Consider the following 8716-nt stretch of genomic DNA (forward strand, 5'->3'; position numbering starts at 1 on the left):
CACCCTACCAGGGGCCAGACACTTAGAGAACACTGATGCTCCTCCCCTCCGCACCTCAGCAGTTGTCAATCGCCAAAGCTCCTAGAGTAGCTGTGGGAATTGGAGCCCACCTCTCCTTTGTACTGGCTTGACCTTGCATAGGAAGGTCATTCAGGAACCACAGGGGAAGGAAGTCACGCCTCCGTGCTTCCTTAGAGACTATTTTAAGTTTATAGAGGACTAGCCAGATACGGTTCTCCACAGGGGGACCAAGACAGTACATACTTAATATTTTCCGTGGTCATATAAATGATCCCAAAGGTCTCAATATCATTGTTTCTCTGACTCAATCAGTTAAACAGAGCCCCAAAGAGCTTCCCTGTCACCTAGGAGATGCCCAAATATTCCGACAGAACTCCAAATTTGTTCACAAAAGCCTCCAAATAGATAAGGCTTGTCATGCAAATGGTGCAACAGCCCAAACAGTTCAACAAACCAAAACAGTTTAGAAAAACCCTGAATGACAAAGTCAATCACCAGATGGCAGGACTCCCAAAACAGTTCCAACAGCTGAAAGGGGCCTCTAGACCAACATGGTGGATAACTAGGGCCCAGAGATTGGGGAAAATGGACGAGGCAGACTGTCAGCCGACCAAAACCAAGTCCAGCTACTCAAGTCTTTGCTTCCACCAACAGCGATGATAAGCAGCTGGTGGTGGCTGAAAGTGAAGATAAGCTTGGAATAAAGTGATTCCATCAGCTACATGGAACTGTTCAGGCAGTCGTCTCCAGCCAGGACCAACTGGAAAAATGTGACACCCAAAGTGTGTTTTGTTTGTTTGTTTGTTTGTTTGTTTTTCTTGGCTGGCTTGCCAAAATTGCTACTGGAGTTGTTGACATCAGTGCCTAGGCCCTGGCAGCTGCTCTAACAAGTTAGGCTAGGGCACTAACCCTCTAATTAATGAAATAAGCAATAGCGCAAAGTAGTAAAATGTAGCAAGTCTTTCTCTGTGCTGCCAGCTCCCAAATAACGACACGGAGACTTATCATTCAGCATGAAAGCTCAGCCTAGAGCTTGGGCTTCTCCCATTAGCTCTAACTTCAGTTAATTGTATTAACCTACACTTCGCCTCGTGGCTTTTTACCTCTCATCCATCTCACACTTCCTGTTTCATCACTGTGTCCTCCTGAGCTTCCCTACTCCTAGAATCTTCTCCTCTTCCTCTCTCTCTGCCTGGAAGTCCCACCTAACTTCTTCCTGCCTAGTTATAGGCCATTCAGCTCTTTATTAAACCAATCAGAAGGTACCTTGGCAAAGGTACGTCTTCACAGTGTACAAAAAGATTATTCCACAGCGGCAAAAGGATTTGCTCAGTGTGAAAGGAGGAGCATAGCAGTTCAGTGACTCTCCCCAAGTCCATGTTTGGGGTCCTAACATGAGATTAATAGAGATTTAATATGAGGTTTCAATACAGGAGAAGAGGTATGCATTCTAAGCAGTCCCGGTTAAGGCATGGTTCCATCCATCACTGGTCCATTGCTGTCTTGACTCCAATCTGTCCTACAAGGTAATCAGACAGGTAGGCAAAACTCTGTGAAACCTCTTTCCAGGAGACAAGTTTCTCCTCTGACTGGCACCAGGCTTCAGCATTTTTCTCCTTCCAGCATAAGACTTCCAGGAAATTCCAGAATGGGAACCATTGTCTCAGTAGACTGATAGCAAAGGGAGGCGCAGTATCCCTTTAGAATATCTCCATTGCTGTGAAGGTCACAGAGACACGGTGCTCCTGTGATGAGCGGTGCTCTCTGGATCCAGCAGAAGACCTGTGGGTCGAATGGAGGAGTTTCCCGGTTCTCTTCCTCTCCTGACCCCGCCCAGTCAGCAGGTAGCCTGTTCAGTGTCTCAAAGAGCTGTCACCCGTGGGCTCCCTCTCGTTAGCATCATGTCTTAACAGAACTTATAAAACAAAAATTGGTACAGGAAAATGGATTTATCTAAACTACCCAAACTATGGAGAAGAAGTCTCCTTGTTCCTCTCCATCCTTTAATACCTTAGTGTGATAGATAATATTATAAAACAAAATGAAACTGAAGCCAAGAAATATGCATATGTTAACTGGAGCTAAGCTCTTAGGAGTGTACAATCTCTTCCAGGCCCAACTCTACTTGGTACCAGGGCTTAACCCATTTTTTCCCAGCATGGGGTTCCTGGGGAAATAGTAAGTCTTTGCACCTGATATTTCAGTAGTCTTGCGACAGTCTGACAGCTGAAGGGTAAAGTCACCGATGTCTCTTTTTACACTGTCTGCTCTCTAAACTCGAGCCATTATTACAATTTCAGACTGCATTATCTTCTGGAAGCCCTGTAGAAAATGTCTCTCCTTTCTTCCTGTGACAAAGTCTGAGTTGAAATACTATTCTGCCTAGTAGCATAGCAGTGAGGGTCACAGCAGCAGTTGAGAGGGCTGGGTTCCAAGGATTAGCATAATTTTACTCTACCCAGTGATCTTTGTACAGAGGTTTCCCACCATCATAAGCGAGACATATTTCGGCAGCAGCCAAGTTAAAATTGAAACACAGAGGTTGGGGTGTATCTCAGTGGCAGAGTGTGTGTGCCTACCCTGTGTGAGGCCTTGGATTTGTACAGCAAAACAAAAAAACATAGAAGGCAACAGCGTCCAGTAGCATAGAGAAGGAAGTAGGATTTCTGAGGCCCTGAGAGACTCATGTTGATAGATAGAGACAGAAGCAGCCTGCAAGGGACCTGATTGTCCAGCTGTGGGAGGGATGTTAACCCAGGACGGGTCAAGATGGAAGGCTACTGGTACCTCACTGGAGGTCACTAGCTGGAAAGTTCCAACAGCTCCAGGAGGAACCGTGTCGAACTATCTCCTCCGTGCAGAGGAAATTCCCTGTGGGGCAATCTCCATCATGATAAATGACATTTTGAAGAACACAATTGTTGAAGATTAAGATTTTATTTCGATCACCCAAAGCCAGAAACAGCCCGGTTTGGGAATCAGTCATCTCTGTTATGAGTATATAAAAGACAAAATGCTGACACTAAACCTTGGGGCTCACCTCATCAATATACCAGTGGTGAGGCTACATCCCACCACTGTGTGCAGACATTGAAAGATATCCAGGAAAGCAACTGGGACAGCTACCGTGATTGGCGCAGAGCAGAGGCAGTTATATTTCTATATGGATCAGCGAGAAGGGCCTCACCAGAAAATACAGCTGGTCTCGGTAGAAAGGCACATCAGACACCAAAGCAAACGCCAAGTCTCTCGATATCACACCACCTTGAATGAGAAAGACCGCTAGGTTGCTTTGAAAAGGGGAACAGAGAGGAAATCACCCTGGCCTAAGAGAGCAGCACTGAGCCCCTAGTCCCGGCTCTGCTTCCATCTCCTAGGAAGCGTTCTGTTAGGACCTCAACTAGCCTCACGGGATCCCGCGGCTCCCGGGGAAAACGGGTACTCGATCTCCATCATGGCTGAGGTCATACTTAATGAAAACACACCATTGTGAGGTATGTGGCGTGTGGTTCACTTGCTTCATAATGCTTGTTTTAATTATTTATTGTTAACATGTAGTATAGCGATTGGGTGTTAACAGTGCAAATGCTTTATGATTTTAATTTAAGTGTATTTTAATGAGGAAGTTGGGCTGCACAGGCTGAGAGGGATTAACCAGCCAACACAATGGTGCTGTTTTACCCAAATTAGAACCAAATGAGGAGGAGGAGAATGGCTGCAGACTCCCTTATGAGTCAATTTGCAGACCCCAAATGAGAACAGGTAAACAATGGGCATCGTTTACATTTGCATTTGACACGTGTATTTATTTTCTCAGGGACATCTGGGTAGTGGCAGCAAGAGGCAATTAGACCAATAACAGCAATAAGACATTATTAAATATATACTGTATGTCTGGAATATTGACAAGCATTTACATACATTTCATTTATTCTACAGATTGCTGTACCAAAAAAGAAAAAAAAATCTCCTTGCCAATATTATATAAAAGTCTTGCAATTTGAAGCCAAGCCTGCAACTATTTGGTTGTTTTCCGGATTATTTTCTAAGTCAGGAACACTTGTAAGAGGCATGACCATGTTTGATATTAAAAAGTATAAAGAAATTCCAGGGATAGTGGCATATGCCCGCACTCCTAGCACTTGGGAGGTAGAGATAGGAAAATTTGGCCTTCAAGGACGGGCTCTGCTACACGGGGAGTCTGAGGATAGACTGGGTTACAAAGGAGACATTGTCTCAAAACACCCAAGGAGTATACAGAAAGCTGTGTGGCTACGTGCTAAAGCTCTTACAGGGTCTGTTCAAGGCACTGGGTTCCGTTTCTACTATGAATTGGAATAAGGCAGAGTTCCTGTATAACAGGCCTTAGTCCCAGAAGTAGGGTGCCATGGAGATTTTTCTAGGGCTTTTTTTTTTTTTTTGGTTTTTTTCGAGACAGGGTTTCTCTGTGGTTTTGGAGCCTGTCCTGGAACTAGCTCTTGTAGACCAGGCTGGTCTCGAACTCACAGAGATCCGCCTGCCTCTGCCTCCCGAGTGCTGGGATTAAAGGCGTGCGCCACCACCGCCCGGCTTTTCTAGGACTTACAATAGAATCTGGGGTGCGGCATCGGGCGAGGAATGCATTGGTTTGCTGAAGTGCCTCTCTGTTTTCACGCCCCTCACACACAGTTTCCAGGCAGGGGCGGTTATTTAGGGGAAGAGAGGTAATAAACTCCCTTCAAGCATTCCTAGCTTCTGGTAAGGACAAGACCTGTTGACGAGACCAAGAACATTCCAGCTTCTATCCAAGGAACAGTCAAAACTGTGTTCAGGGGGCCCTGCCTGAAGTCAACAGCTGTCTGTGCTAGGCCTCCAGGCCTGCTTCACCTAGCCTGTTCTCCAGCTAAGTGGTTCTACTTTCAAACCAAGATAGACCTGGCCCGTGCGCCTAAGCAGATGCCCTCCACAGGTGCTCCTAACTACTGTGGGTTGTGGGGCTTTGAGTGTCTCTCCCAACTCACCACCCAGCTCACCCTCTGCTAAAGTTAGAACATTTTCCTAAGTGCTGAAGTCTTGGTTGACAAGACTGAGAGCTACTGGGAAGGGCTGAAATATTTAGTAAGGGGAACCTGTGGGGGAGAGGTCCCTGGGGACAAGTCTTTGGAGAGAAGCTTGGGTTCTGGCCTTCCTTCTTAACTTGCTTTCTTGGCTGCCTTGAGATAAACAGCTTTGTGCTGTTGTGTGTTGTGTCCGTGCTCCCTATGAGGACACGTGGCCTCATTCTAAGCCCCAAAGCCACAGAACTGGCAAACCATGGGCCAAACCTCTGAAACAAACATTCCTCGTAAGTTCATACCCTCAGGTACAGACAGAAAGAAGACCAGAATGACTCGCAGCCAAGAACTTGTATTTTTGCTCTCTATTGTACTGTCTCTAGACTTTGGTTCAAGGTGTCCCTCCAACCACACCTTCTCTTAGCTTCTAGTCATTCTTCAAAGCAGTTCAGGTATCACCTATTCAAAGAAATCCTACCTCTTTTCCATGTAGGTCTCACGCACCATCCTACTCTGGAGATGAGTACCCCCCTGTTCCCATGACTCAGGGAGCAAAATTAGGAGGTTACTAAATGTACTACTATAACCACCATCACCCTTATTACCTCCTATAGTTATTCTTGCATGAATATTTCATTATAAATATTTCATTATTAGTTTTCTGCCAGTGATTTAGTCTTTAAATTAAAATTTTAGATTAGCATTCAAAGCACTGGGTTTTGTCATAACACCTTCATATTTGCCCTTATTTTGTTCTCATTTGTTTTACTTGTGTTTCTCCTTAGAATATTAGCTCATTTTTTTAAAGAGGAGGCTATAATAAAAAACCCGACCTGAACAAAAATACAATACAAGAAGAGGTTGACTAGATGATTCATAGACAGTGATGGGGTGGAGGCGCAGGTCTGTAGTTGAGTACTTAACTACCACGTGCAGTTTCCAGTCTGCATTTGCAAGGATGTCCAATCACACTAGCAGCAAGAGAAACACAAATTATTGTCACTATGTCTGTCACATGGACAAAAACCAAAGGGAACAATGCATTCTATGACTGGGTGATATGAATAGCCCAGTAGGTATTCTCAGTCGCTGTGGGTAGGAATTCTAAATGATACAGCCATTATGGAGTGTGGCAGTAATGATCCATCTGCCCTAGACCAGCATATCACTTCCAGGAGTCTAGCCCAAAGATGTTGGCAAACCAGCAGCAGATGTATGGAGGAATTGTATTTTATAGAGTAGTCCTTTTGCTCACTGTGAAGATTTGTCACTCAGATTCATTCAATGAAAAACTGAATGGCCAATAGCTAGGCAGGATTCGGGGGACAGACAGGACCCTGGGAAGAAGGACAGAAATGGGACTGACAGCTAGACTCAGAGGAAGCAGGAGATGAATATGCCATGCTGAAAAAAGGTACTGCCATGTGGTAGAGCGTAGATAAAAAATATGGGTTCATTTAAGGTGTAGGAGCTTGTTTGTAACAAGTCTAAGCTATCAACAGAGCATTTATAATTAATAAGAAGTCTCTTTGTGGTTATTTGGGAGTGGGTTGGTGGGACAGAAAATTACACCTATGTTATAGTACTGTCTGTATTAAAAAAAAGGATTGTTTGAATGATCGTTAATAATGCACTGGTGGAATGAATTATGGCAAGTGCATTTAGTTGAATATGTTCTAGTTGTGTCTACAAAATGAGAACTGAGTTTACCTCGTGCTGTGTAGACTGCTCTGCAGGTGCACTATGACTATGAGGTAGGATGAGAAAGTGTGTTCTGCACATCACTGTTCCTTTAGATGGAAAGGGATATGAATATAAATACATCTGTGTCTATATATGTATATAATTGTAGTTACAATTTTAGAAATACTACTGAAAAAGAATAGATTATGGAATTAACAAGGATAAATGTAGAGATTTTCTTTTAAAAATATTCCTTATTTTAAGAATTTTACTTATGAACTATGCCATTATTTTCCTTTACAAAATTTTTAGAAAAAATCCTTAAAAACTGGTGACTGGTGAGATGGCTCAGTGGTTAAGAGCAGTGACTGCTCTTCCAGAGGACCCCGGTTCAAACCCCAGCACCCTCATGGCAGCTCACGACTGCCTGTAACTCCAGTTCCATGGGATCTGATACCTTCACACCAATGCACATAAAATAAAGATAAATTATTTTTAAAAACCCTTAAAATCTGAAATATGCAACAAGTGAACCCAAACTTGTATTGACGTGGTCCATAATCTCAAATAGAAGAATTCGCTGCCTCCTCTCCTCTGTTTCCTTCCCTTCAGTGTTTTGGTGTGAGAGTTGTTAACCCTAAATCTCAGAAAGTTTGCAAGAGTCTTTGAATCAGAGCAGAAGCTTCCTTTCCCGTGATGGCTTAATGGAAGGTATTCAGGCAAAGTTGTGATCTTTTATTTTTTTTCTGTTTAAGTTACAAACAATTAATTGCTTTTAAAAAGTTCAATTATTGTATGTGCATGGGTGTTTGGTCTGCATGTAAGTCTGTGTGCTATGTGTATGCCTTATGCCCAAGAGGCCAGAGCGGGCATCAGATCCCCTGGAATGGGAATTATGGCCTTGTGAGAGGACGTGTGGGTGCTGGGAACTGAACTTGTGTCCTCTAGAAGAGCAGCCAGTGCTTTTAATTTCCAAGCCATCTCACCAGGTCCATAATTACTTTCCTTAATTTATGTGTATCCATCTTTTTCTCTTTGAAGCATTATTAAAAATGCAAGTGAGCCATGTTTATGTTGTTGGGGTTTCTGTCCTGCCCGGTTCCCACAATCGTTAAGTCCCAAAGAAATCACACAGAGGTCTACATTAACTAGAGGTCTACATTAACTATAAACTGATTGGCCCATTAGCTCAGGCTTCTTATTAACTCTTATAACTTATATTAGCTCATTATTCTAGTATATGTTAGCCACATGGCTCAGTACCTTTTTCAGCGAGGCAGTGACATCTTGCTTCTTCTGTGGCAGGCTCAGAACTGTAGAGGCATGGGCTTCCTTCTTCCCAGAATTCTCCTGTCTCACTGACCCGCCTCTACTTCCTGTCTGGTTGTCCCACCTATACTTCCTGCCTGGCTACTGGCTAATGAACGTTTATTTAAAATATAATTGACAGAATACAAACCATTCTCCCACACCATGTTTAGTAGCGCATCTATGGTCCCAATAACTGGGGAGGCTAAAGCAGGAGGATCCCTTGAGTTCTGTAGTACAAGCCTGGGTAATACAGCAACAAATACAAGGACACATCCCAGTGGGCTGGTTCCTGTAGTCCTCACTCCAACGCCAGGGATTTTGTTTGTTTGTTTGTTATTTCTGTTTTTAAGAGAGGGTTTTGTGTATCCTAAACTAGCCTTGGACTTTCCACGAAGTCAAAGATGACAATGGACATCCTCCGGCATCCCCTTCGTGAATATTGTGATTACAGATGTGTACCACCACACATGGGGTTTAAGTCCTGTCTATCGGAACACGGTCTAAGAATGGAGTCCCGTGTGGAGAATTCTGAGTGCTTGTGAGAAAACAGACAAGAGCCTGGTGACCTCACTTTCTTCAGAACGCGGAATTGTTCTTGGAACATGTCTTTGTGCTCTTCCCGGGTGTAGTGGGTAGGAATGGGTTGACTTTAGATTATTCATGACAAG

The sequence above is a fragment of the Microtus ochrogaster genome, chromosome 1 (genome assembly GCF_000317375.1).
Source record: "Microtus ochrogaster isolate Prairie Vole_2 chromosome 1, MicOch1.0, whole genome shotgun sequence".
Lineage (NCBI taxonomy): Eukaryota > Metazoa > Chordata > Mammalia > Rodentia > Cricetidae > Microtus > Microtus ochrogaster.